A 12895-nucleotide genomic window follows, 5' to 3' on the forward strand; every position below is an offset into this window, starting at 1 on the left:
TTCTCTCCCCTATGGTCTTATTTTCTAGATCCCAACTCAAGAGCAGAAACAGAAATTCTAGAGAAGAACTAGTTATTTCTTGTCATTTTCACAAAAAACATCCCATTCCCAGTTAGCCAGCAGAGCTGGGAGGCTGCATGCAAACCTCTCATGACTGAGCAGAATTAAGCCAGCAGATGATAACAATAATGTACCTCATCAGATGACAATTTGATCTCGACATCTGGCTCTGTACTTGAGCCTTTTGGCCAACTGGAACATCCTGGCAGCAGCAAGCATACAATGGGGGCTCTGCATCCTGGGGATCTCAATCCACAGTCAAGATCCTTTAGCACTGGGGGTCAGATTTCCCCCAGAATGAAAGATGTGATGCCCCAGCAAGAACAGAAACCACGTTCACCTTTCTGTGGCACCATTCACGAAGAACAGCCTACAATAAATGTACAACTTCATTTTGTCTAGGAGAAACAACATTTATCTGCACTAGACGGATGTTTAAGAGCTGAAGAAGTGCACAGCATCCTATCAAAGCACAGAAGAGTGTAAGTTGGAAGAGTGCAAATTAGCAGAGCTGGAACACAGCCATAACTGGCATTTGCACCAGAGCCACAATCAGACATACTAGAGAATTTCCAAAGACCAGAGCTGGTCAGGAGCTCAGATTTATATCTATCAACCCACAACCTTGAATACCAGGTGAGGGTGTTGGCTGATGGTTGCTTCAAGGAATAAAAATGCCACCTTTAGTTACACTGCCTGTAGCAACCATAATGCTCTGTAGGTCTCCCACCCAAGCAGCAGTCCAGTTTGCTTTATGGGCAGAGATGGGAGTAAAACACCTGAGGATAAGGATAAAAGTCTCTGAATCATGTAGGTAAAGCGGTGGCGTTCTTGACTGTAAACTGTGGGGAGAGGTAGCACATTTTAACTGGAACAAGCAAGTTAAAAGGAAAAAATAAGCAAGTTTCAGGGGATGTAAGTCTTCCTTTGGGTCTGAGGTGGATTAATCAGCCTGCAGACTACCTACACGTCCAGAATAGAGAGTGGATATCCTTGTTTTAGCTATTTTCTCTCCAGTAATTTAATTGGAGACTGTTTTGGATCACTGTGTTGACATTTTCCAAGCTTTAAGTATTGTAAGAGCCAAAGTTGCAAATACCCAGTTGTATTAATATTGGAAAACAGCTCCTCTTCATCTCAGTAGTTACTTACCTGGAGATAATGCCCTTCTGTAAGACCTCACCATGTGAGCTGTTGCAATTTCTTCTGAGTCTACAAAATGGTGACAACAGCAGAATAAAAATCTCTCTTTGTAACAGGGAGTGAGGTACTGTATTTACTGTATTTGCTGATACACATCAAGATAAGAGAGGTGCAGGGTGGGAAGAAAGAGAAAGAGGTAGCTTTGTTCTCATAGCAGTTTGCTCAACAAAGCCCAGACTGTTTCAGTGATAGTAGATGCTGCATGTTTATTCTGAAAATTTATGGTTTAATTAATTTTGGGGTGAGATAGCGAACATGGTTCAGTGCCAGATCAGGTGAAATATGATCCCAGCATTTCAAGAATTCAAGTGGCTGAGGAGGGGTTGACTGAATGGCACCCAAAATCCAATAAAAGCCAGCACAATGGGAAACACTGGTATCTTAAAGGAGCATCTCTGGAGATTTTACATACATCGAGCAGCATGGTTGTGATAGGGAATGGGATGGAATCATACAGGACTTCAGGCTGTCATGCAGTTTTCCCTCCCTGCAAGTCAGCAGTTGAGCTCATGCTTCAGGTTCATTCTCCTTATGCAGGTAACACTGTATGCATGTGTTTTATGCAAGAACAAAGCCATATTTCACAGCTGCAGTATTCCATGGCTTCTACAGATGCAGCATCACATCTCAAGCTATTTGCTCTATTTCTTCTTCAGAATGAGGAAGTGATATTTTCCACCATTTATGAATGATGAACAAAGTCACAGGACACAAAGGATTTGAACAGTAAAAATAAAGACTAAAGCCCACATCATCATCTGTAAATTACGGCTCTGCCACTGCACAGGCCTTCCCCTGAGCACTGGGAGAGGAACCTGCACTTAGAATACTGAAACAGGACAGACATCCCTAGGTCTGATCCACGGCTTTTGCAGCATGAGTGTAGAGCAGGGATTTAAATGCCTCTCTAGAAGTGCTCAGAAGAGCACTCATGCCATAAAATGGGACTGTCTAGCATCTCCCTTTATGCTAGAAGGGACTATTTGAATCAAAGAGGCCAGCCTTCGCATTCTCATTTCCCTTAAACCCTGCTGCCTTCAGTTGCCTCTGGCACTGCAGTCACACATCCCAGGCCAGTTCTATGGGGAATGCTGGTCTCTGTAGATGATGTGACTCTCTGAGATGCCTCAGCTTTAACTGGCAGCCTCAGAGCTGGATGTAAGAACTTGGTCTCTGGAGAGCCTGCTCTGTTATAATCAGCTTGTCCCAGCTAATGACCCGCAGTATTTGGCAGGGAAGAAAAAAAAGTAAATAAAAATATTTCCTTTCCCATCTCCTTGTGAATTTTCCTACAAGCGAGTTAGGTTACAGCTTCTGCTGCATCACACATGTACCTTTTCATTTCAGTGTCTGGTCCTGACCTTTGCTCACAGCATTCAGTCTCCCATGCACACCCTGCTTACTCTCCTTTTGTAATTTATGACACACACTGTACACCCATTTCCTTCTGCCCTTAACTCTCCTGCGTGTGTTCTTGTTATCTCAGCTGCTCAATAGATTTGCCATATTCTAGCTAGCTTCCAAGACTGTTCTCATAACGGACTTTCTCCCAGACGATATTCCACTATTTATGAGGGATTCAGCTCAGTCTGAGAGTTCACACATTGCTATGACTTCCCAGTCTGACCTACAGCCTTTCCTCTTGAGTGAGGGGGAATGAAGCCTCTGCAGTACTTCATTTCTTCTTGGCTTTTGAGGGGTATAGGTTTCATTCAGTTTTTGAGGCTACCAGTCAGATTTCTGTGTTGACCCTCTCCAAACTGGAAAAACAGCACTGAACATGGCTCTTCCTCAAAGATTTCTCTTGCCTTTGGAGGCAGGTGATAATAGGCTTTCTTTGGTTAATGCTTCTCCTATTATTTATAGCTATAAATGGTAACACTAATGAAAATATCTTCCAATCACTTCCTGATAAGGTTCTTGTCAGTCTGTGAATCTTTAGCAATAATTTATACCTTCTCCATTCTGACTCTGTAGAAAATCATCACAGTGCTCCAATGGTATCTACTGAATTTCAGACTCTCCTCTTGCCTCCCCAAGTCATCAGACACCTCCAACTTCCTACTTCCTTCTGGAAGACATGGAGCACAAGGGAGAGATCTGGAATGACCTTGGCACCTGCTGGAGAGTAGGAAAGGCATCTGGGAAGAATGAGGGGGCACAGAGCTGCTGAGTGAGGACAGGTAATTCTGGGTGGTCAGCTGATGGCCATCTCTTGCAGTGGAGACTCACTACCTGGGCAGTGGTGTGGTTGAGGTGGAGGAAGAAGATGGATCCTGTGATGACACTTAGCAATGCCTTGTTTAGAAGTGGAGAAGCTGGAGAAAATGAGATTCTGCAGGTGGTCTTCTGAGGATCCAAGTTTCCATTTTCTCCTGGTGACACAACTGTGTTGATCTGAGGTCTTCACGGCCCAACTTCCAGTTATGAGTATTGTGTATGACACAAAGGATCTGATGACAGAAGCACAGTACTTGCTCTCCTTACTGCTAGCCTCAGGAGTTCCAGGCTGGGCTTTCTCCCCTACGGTCTCTCTGCCCACAGATGAAGCCTTGTTTAACACATCTGCCTTTCTACAAGTGGACAGGAAGGGATGAGGATCTGTGCAACGGTTGTGCAACTCTTTCCTTGTTTATCCAGATGGCTTTTCAGTGGCAGAAGTTATCTGAATGATGAATGCATTTTCTTTTTAGGACAGGATCCATTTCCTGGGATGTGTCACCTGGCTCTTTCTTCTCAGGTCATTTCTCTGAGTGTCTGAGCAGCTGGCTCACATTTCTGGTGTCTTCTGGTATTTAGCTGAGGTTGACTTCAGACATTGAGCTGTAGGGTGGGAGTGGGAGAGGAAGAGGAGGGAACTTCCAGAAGCAAATCAAGATGTAAATATCTGTCTGCACTTCAACCAGAGGTGTAATTGGAACCTACAGAATGGTACCCAAGACAGCTTTGATCTTATTACCCCATGTCTTTACATGAACAAAGCCACAGTGCTGTTTGCATCAGAACAATAAAACATCTAAGGTGGCTTGAGGAAGAACATCACAAAGACAAAGCTTTTGTAATCCTGCTGGAATACATACGCTCACCTAGCATTCTTAAAGCATTTGGCTACTTTCCTTCTAATGAAGATTGCTGCTATTTGCCTGATTTGCTGTGACAGTGCACTGTCAGCACATTTTCAACATAGCATCCATCATAACCTAAGCCATTCTGGTGAGGGCTGCTACTCAGCCAGATGCTTCCCAGGTAGTGTCAATGGTACTATGAGTACTCCTCTTTTCTGAAGTTTGTAAAGCTCCTGTTTGTCCAGGCTTCAAATTTCTCCATCTTACCCAAAAGTTCTGGATGTTTTGAAACATCAAACATTCCATCTAAGTTAATAACACCTGCAAATTTGATTGGGATTTATTTTGTCGTTATCCAGGTCATTGATAAAAATAACACCACAGTAGAGACCCAGTGGTAATACATTAGGTACCTGCCACCTCTGGTGGACACCAAGCCAAGGAACACTACTCCTTGAATCTAGCACTCCAGACAATTTTTTTTTTTTTTTTTTAAACCAATCCAACAGCTCAATCATCTAGTCCTGTCCTTCAGTATGCAGTGACAGATTGTATCTGAAGTCTAAATAAATCAAGGCATATGATATCTACTACTCTCCAAGATCCACATGGTCAGATGTTTCATCACAAAGGGCAATTGGGTTGGTTAAGCCTGATTTGTACTTTACCGAGCTGATCATTCCAATTTCTTAAAACAGAATTTATTAGATCTGATACCAGCCTTTGGCTTTCCATTAATGCAGTTCTGAGAGGCAGCAAATTTAATCAGTGACCCACTGCAAAGAGAATGTCTGAAAACCTCACCCCTCTTCTCCAAAAGCTTTTATTTGTTTCTATCCCATGTGGTTATCAATTGAACTAATTAAGACTTTTACACTTCTGAGGCTCCTTCTGTTGTCTGTGCAGCCTTATTAAGTACCACTAAATGAAAACTTTCAAACTCATAAGAAATTACAGATGAAGGTGTTCACTACTGTTAAAGTAAGAGCTGTAACTACTTAAGGAAGTTCCTTAATGTCCTAAAAACACTGAAAAGGTCATAGCATGTAAGAGAATGAGAATTTAATAAATCTCACTGACAGCAGCCTTTTCCAGTCCATTTCTTGGATTCATTTGATTGCCATTTCATTTCAGACTCTGACAGCAACATATGGTGACTTACACGAAAGAGGCAAACATCCTCCTTTCCCACCTTTCTCCTGCACCAGTGATTCAGGGCCCCATGCACTGACTGATGGAGCTCTAGTTTTCAATCAGTTAAATCAAACTGACACCCTTCACAATTAATTCATTGACTTTAAACACTGCGTAATTGCTGGAGAAGCTTTCCTTATCTGCTCAAGGCATGGCACAAAAAGACATTTTAAATTCTCCAGTAAAGAAAGGGTTAACTCAAGCCTCCTCTTTGGTGATATTTCAAAGTAGAGAGGAACAGACTATATAGCACTACTTAAAAAGACCATTGCTTCCTTAAGCAGAAGAATCTAAAAATGTATCTGTAGGTTGGAATTATTATTTTGATTCTTGCCTTTTTTTTAATCACTGTTCTTCTAAGAAGTAAATGAAATCACAAATAAACTGATAAACATCCCACCGCTGTTCGGATTACTGCTTGCCTTCCATTGCTGACAGCACAGAGCACTGATTTCAGTGGACTCTTAAGCTATGATGCAATTTGGAAAAATCTGTTGAATTAGCATATTAATAATGGAATGGAATTTCCAGGTGCCTTTGTATCTGCTGACTTGGAGAAGATTTCTCATCTTCATGCAAATTTGCCTGCATTTTCACTTGTTACTGTTAGTTTTATTCAGGGCAGGAAAATCCAAGAGGACTGACAGTATTTCCAACTTGAAAAGCTTGGAGGCAACCACATTACAAACAAAACTGTATTACTAAAAAGTAACTCTCTGCAAAAGGCATAGACTGAATCTCCAAACCTTCTACTGCATGGGTGACCACTGTTCCAACTAAAGCCATATGGTGATACGAAGGTCGTTCCACAAATAAGATGTTAATTCCTCATCATAAAAGTATCTTTCCTCTGGTTGGTTCTGGCACATATAGGGGAAGAAATGGATCCAGTATCTTCTCCTCACATTGCTAGGCAACACACAGTACTGTCAAGGAGCCAGGTGGCTGCATTCAAGGGCTTGCTTCCAGATTAAAACCAGATATCTATCAAAAATAACAGAGCCTGTACCTATACAGCCTTTGGGAGATGTGCTCATGTTCCGGATCTAGTCTGCAGAGCCAATTCCCAGGAACCAGATTTTGTAGACCCAGTGCACAGATGGGAACCAGTCATGCCTGCCCTGCACCCAAGTTTCCTTGCCTGAATAGACAGCTAACTAACTTGCTGCAGACCAGAGCCAAAGGAGCAGAGCAGCCATCACGTGGGCAGTGCAGTCAGCAAGTTAAGCTCTCATTTGAATTTCTAGACTCATCCGCTCAAGAGATTACAGGCAAAGCCAAAATCTGCTGTGATATTCTTGCCAAGGGTGAAGGAAATCAATAGGCTGCAGTATAGGCTTACACATGGAGACATACCAAGTGTGCTTGGATGCATGGTTCCCAAATTAAACAGGAAAAACAAACAGGTCTCTGTTGGAAGCCTGAGAATTGTTTGCAGCATGCTTCTCCCTGTGCTCATCAAATTGCCGTGGCTGCCTGTAACTGCACCACCTGCAGAAGCAGCACAGCAGCCCCTCAGCCTCATCCTTGCCATCTTCTTCCTCTGCATGAGGAAGGCAGAACCATAGGCGTGTCCTGCTTTGGGCTAAGTCCATAATTGCCACTTGTCCCCATGCTGCAGCAAGGACAGCTCTCATAGCCTGTCCCTAAGAGCTAGTCCTCTCTGCACAAGCAAAACTGCAGAGATCTTTGTATTGGTGGTGATGGGAAACTACAGCATCCTTCTTCTGTGTAGCCATAGTAAATGCAAATGTTTTCTACCACAGAAGAAATCCAACTCACCACATGCAGGTAGGAGTGCAAAAACAATTTTGCTATTTATATCAGTCTCAGAACAGAGACATTCAGTGAACCCTCCCCAGAACACTAAGAATTTGGGTGTGAGGTGGGAAACTGTAACAGGATTCTGTTCCTGTTGGACAGTTCTAGCAAAAGAGCCCCACCAACTGAACAAACAAACAATCCAAACAAATAGGGAGGAAGAAGAGGAAAAAGCTGCCTTTTTTTCTTTTTTCTTTTTTTTTTTTTTTGCTGCTTCCCAGTCAGAAAAAGGTTGGCATCTTAAAACCAGAAACATTTCAGTGTCCCTTTAAAAGGATCCATTCTTCTAAGCCAAGAAAAATGAAGGAGGTTATGTGTAATAGCACCCTCTGGTGAATCCTGTCATAAAACGATCCCTGACCCTATGGATGGAAAGGATACAGCTGCAAACCATCCCAGAAGAGGACTATAAGTATAGGTGACACTTTGTAAAAGGGGAGAATAGAGGAAAGAGGAGACACCCTCATCTCTAAAGAAAGAGAGCAGATCACTGAATGCTGCCAGGAATCCCCAGCTGTGCTGACCTCCTGTGATACAGCTGTTGAGGCATCTCCAATTCAAACCACCGAGTCTCCAGCCTTAGAGGGCAAGGCTATGCTTGTATTTCCAAGGAACTGTCTCATCCCCCCTTTTATTCTTGTCTCTTTTCTCCCCAGCCCACAAACTGAGAGGCTACCTAGAGAGATGGGAAGCACAAAGTGTGATGCATTGAACTGGAGCTTCTGTCCCATAGACCAAGGCACTGCTGGAATTACCCAGAGTTCTGTTGAATGCAAATTGTGTGCCAGAAGCAGAAGAGCATACGGAGCTCACTACCCAATGGGGATTAAACCAGCTTGGAAAGTTTCACAAGAAAAAGCATTTTTTTTTTGTGATGGGCTGAGTGGCTGGCTGGCAACTCAATCATGAGAAGATCTGCCTGTATGCAAGTCTGCAAATAATATATACGCTTACTTGTGCAATTGCATCTCCAAGGAGAGAAGGAAGTGAAGAAGGATGGCAACTCAATGAAGGAACAACATTACCAACAGTAGAAAGTTCTCTGACTGCATACCCATATCCTGTGCTTACTAAAGGTACTTTAAGGCCACCAAAAATAAATAGAACAAGGAAGGAAAACCAGCATACTCCCTTTACAAAGCCTCTCCTAAATGCTTCTGCTAAAGCACCATGAAATTCAGCTCTTGAACACAGATTTGTTCTTTCATGTGTTTGCTAGAATATAGCAAGCACTTTACTGTGACTCTTCCATGCTCCTTGCAAGAGCTCTGCCCATCTCCATCAGTGCAGAGCTGTAGAACATGCAGCTTTGCTGGGACCACTTGTACTAGGAACCATCAAGCTCACATCAGGGCAACAAGCTCAAGATTGAGCCTTCTCCTCAAAACCACTCTATATCCTTGCTTGTTTCTCCTGCCTGTTTGTCCTCTCAAGGACATCCTTTTCATATTGCCCCCTTTTTCTGGACTCTTGATTCCAAAATATGAGGGGAGTTTCAGGACACCAATAAATCTGAGACCACTTACCGGTTTCCAGCATTTTCTTCTCATATACCTGCAGAAACAGTAGGTGTGTTTGAGCTAGATACCTACAACGATGCTGAAGTGGTTTGCAAAATCTTGTGGTTGACTTGATAACTGTTCCCTATTCAACTAAGTACACTGATGAGTCATGCAAAAATGCCGAAAGGTAGATAATATGGAGACTAACTTTCTTTGAAGAGCTTGGCTCTATCTGAGAAGAGAGGACTAACAAAAGCCAAACCCCTCCCATACCCAACAAAGAAAGATCTCCACCGAGCTATGTCTAAAAGTAGGTGGTATACAACACTAACAAACCTCTCTCATCTCCTACTAACTCCAGCCAGCTGCCAGATGAGCCCTGCTGAAAAAGAAAGCTTGAAAGTCTTCTATCTGCCTTCCTTTATAGATGCCCCAGTTGCCTAGGCTCACCTCCCTCACCTCCTCATTCCCCTCTGTCCTTAATCAGCTTGCCATTTAACTCACCTGGGATGCAATTAACCAGAAAACTCCTCTGAAGAGTTCATTACAGAGATAAATGTCTACCTACAGTTCTGAGCTTACCCAATCACAGCACTAAACCTCCCACCAAAATGTCCTTCCAATTACAGAACTACTTGTCCTATAAAACTGTGAGCCTGAGGTTTGTGTTCATAATGCTTTCCCAGGTGTGAGAAACACTGTGCCCTACATGTAATGAGACATGATCAATGACTATGTGTTTTAATTCTCAGTAGAATAATTAACAGGCACAGAAATAAAATTTCATCTGAGAACCAAAACAAAAAGCTCCATTAAAATTCAATAGAAAGTTAACTAGCCCTCCACATTTCGCACCGCGTAATTTCTAACTGAACACTTGAGTATTTGCTATTCCAAACCAGCTCCATCCTTTTAAACTCAGAGCTCACCACAGAGTGCAGGGCTTCTAAACATTTCCATCCAATTTTTATTCATGGAGGGGAAAGCTGAGGCACAAAGAGGTGAGAAATAGATTTAGAAACAGAGCCCTACCCTGCCCTGTCAATGTGTTATCCACCAATTTAAGTTAGCAGACAGTACTGACTCCTCTGTTTTCTTCCTTTTTGGTAAAATATTTTTAACAAGTAATCAAGGGAAGAAAAAAAACAAAACCCAAACCTCAGAAGACATAACCTCAAACTCCAACATGTTACAATAGCTGGGATAGATCTTTCCAACCAGCGAAGGATCATATTGCAGCTAACATAACTGCTAATGCTATGCAGGACTGGTCCATTCCTAAACCCTATCCCTTCATTTGGTAAGCGGGAATTGCATCAGCATCAGTCACCCATACCCATTTCCATACTTTGCTTGAAAGACCTACCTGCCATTTTCTTCCTTATGATTATGTTTTATTATTTCAATTACATCAGTGCCTGGAGGCCTTGGGATAGACCAAGTCTCTATTGTATTCATTGCTGAATTTACACAATGACGTACAATTATGGCAGCAAAGTTCCTGAAGCACAGTATGCTGTGAGCTGGAAAGGTATTTGGGGTAATAAAAATGGGAAGTTAATGATAACATGTTCCCAACCAAGACACGGTGAAATCATTGTGAATTCCATTATGGGTAGGTGATTTAGCTTTGATGGTGCATCACTGCAGGGAACAACCTTGATGTAAGTGTCATAAAGCTTGGCAAAGTGTCAAACCCACACGCAATAAAGATACAGGGCCAAAGCATTTTGGCAGATTCTCTGTGGACCCTTCCTGCCCCTTCAAAGCTTTTTCCTCAACAATTCCCTGTTGTAACTAATATGCACGAATATCATAGCTGTATTAGAGCTAGACTACCACAGGGTTGGGACAAAGATTGCCCTTAGTTATTCTTCTTTTTCTTTTTCTTTTTTTTTTTTTTTCTTTTTTTAAGTCTTCTGTGTTTCCTGGCTCTTGTGGATTGGAGTCACACCCTTGATGTAACTTCATTGTGGTTCATTTTTCTTGTGGTCTAATTAAATCCGGCTCCAGACAGAGTTGTATGTTAGCAAAAATGGGAGGATGAGGCAGGAATCCAGAGATCTAGGAATCACCAGGAATTTCATGGCTTGAAAAGCAAAAACTCAAAGTGGAGGTAAAGTGGCCCAGAGAAAATAGAGAAAGAAAGTAAGGAGAGTAGAAATTCCCTAGCCAGTGTAAAGACAATTGAATTGCTTACCAGAATATTGATAAGCCAGGATAAATGTGGGTGTGGTAGAGGAATGCAAGTTCCTCTAGCCTGGAACAAAACAGCTGTACACAAGGTCCCAGATGAGTCCTCTCTGTAAACTCCTTTGACATTAACAGAATCATATCAAAGACATAAATCCCACAGGGGGCAAAATCAAATTAAGGGCTGTTTGCTTATGAGCTGAAGGCTTCATTAGCAATGGAAATGGGAGAATGGTCTGAAAGAGAGCATTTGAGGGCCATCTCAAGGACCGACTTTTTCTAAAGTGGTACAGAAGTAATTCAGGCAGCTGCTGGAGAGAAAGGGAAGGAGACAGTTCTAAGATAAAGCCTTCACTTGATTTTGGAGCCCTGGTGCACAATCCTCTGGTTTCTGGCTCTGGAAGACCTAAATCCCAGATGGAGAGAGCTGTGTAGTAAAAACCCCATCTGCCAGAATAAACAGAATTTTAATGCAGAAAAATAGGTATTCTGTGTCATGAATCTTTCATTAAACCTTTTGAATACAGCTCAGCCATGTTATATTTACTGAATGCTCAGAGCTGACCTCCTGTGTAAGTAACTGCTTGGATTTGCAAAAACAGACTCCTAATGTAGAATGTAATATCTAGCTAGGGAAAAGCAGGAGAGAGGGAGGAAAGCAATGTATTATACTGCATATGTGGCTCAATCTGTTTCAATCAAGTTGGTATTCAGAAGGTGGATATCTGTACATCAACTCTTGCTGGGCACGTCTGTCCTGTGCAGATATCTCAGTGCTGTACTATCATTCCAGTCCTGACGTGGTGAAATGCATGGTGTAATCCTTATGGACCTGAGAAATATAGGATTTTTGGTGGCTAAGAATGATGAAGGCAAAAAGTCTCTGTATCTCTCCCTTCGTTGAAGGTAAGATGATGAAGTAATTTAAATGTTAAATGGGATCTAAGACACCTGCTTCTAGCACAATTTTCTGTCCTCAGTGCCTGAGACTTGTAAGGGAAAGCAGATTCACATCACTTCAGCCAAAATGTCTGAAATTAAGTTATCTAAAGCTGAGCTAGTCACCCTAAACTCCCTTCATGGATAAGGGAGAGAAACGAGTACCTTCCAAGGGCCTTTCACCTGTATCGGAGACATGTTGACCAAGATGAGATTAATTGCCCCCTGAGGGTGCTATCTATCTCCATAGACGATAAATGGAGTCTGGAATCCTACACTCAGTCTTCAAAGTCAACGCCAAAGAAACCGCATTATTCGGTACTAATGAAAATAGATATTTCTTCACTAGCAGCATAGCTAACCGTCCTCACTGTCATAGCTTGGGTTCAAAGCATGATTGGGGAGATATGGGAGATAAAACAATTTTTCTGAAGCACCACCTCTGACTTAATGACAGCCATAGAAGACTGAATGCAGGAAGGGTGCCTGCAGGAACACATTTACATGGATTTTGATGTCCCTTGGCATCTATGGTGAAGGATGCCATCAAAAGTGGACAGGTGGTCTGATCCCAACACTGCTGTTCTTATATTTATGTATGGAGGCCTAAGGAGAGATGTAAAGACCTTATCCCATCCCCTGAGCAGGACTTTCAGGGAAATTCCAACACTTCAAAAATCAGCTTTCATTTCTAATTTTGCAGGAAAAAGACCAACATAATTTCCCATGCACTAGAGACTACTGTTTGTTTTTCATTATTTATGTTTGGAGGGGAGAGCGGAAGAAAAAATTAAAAGTCCTTTGTTTGACTGTTTCTGAAGAGAAAAACAAAACCAAAAGTAAAGAAAGAATTATCAGCCAGCTGCCTGATTCTTGGGAATTCCAGTGCTACTGTATTGGATTCCAGGAAAACTTGGG

The 12895-nt window shown here is 42.3% G+C and overlaps 1 long non-coding RNA gene across 1 annotated transcript; it reads right to left on the minus strand.

The window, feature by feature from the left end:
• Positions 1-422: 422 nt before the first annotated feature.
• On the minus strand, positions 423-9346 carry LOC149917229 (uncharacterized). Its single transcript, XR_016468010.1, has 3 exons — positions 9182-9346; positions 8870-8897; positions 423-4086 (listed from the first exon to the last, which is right to left on the minus strand). It is a non-coding gene; the product is annotated as an uncharacterized LOC149917229 (long non-coding RNA).
• Positions 9347-12895: the final 3549 nt, after the last annotated feature.

This window comes from Phasianus colchicus, chromosome 7, assembly GCF_987193195.1.
Source record: "Phasianus colchicus chromosome 7, bPhaCol1.hap1.1, whole genome shotgun sequence".
NCBI lineage: Eukaryota > Metazoa > Chordata > Aves > Galliformes > Phasianidae > Phasianus > Phasianus colchicus.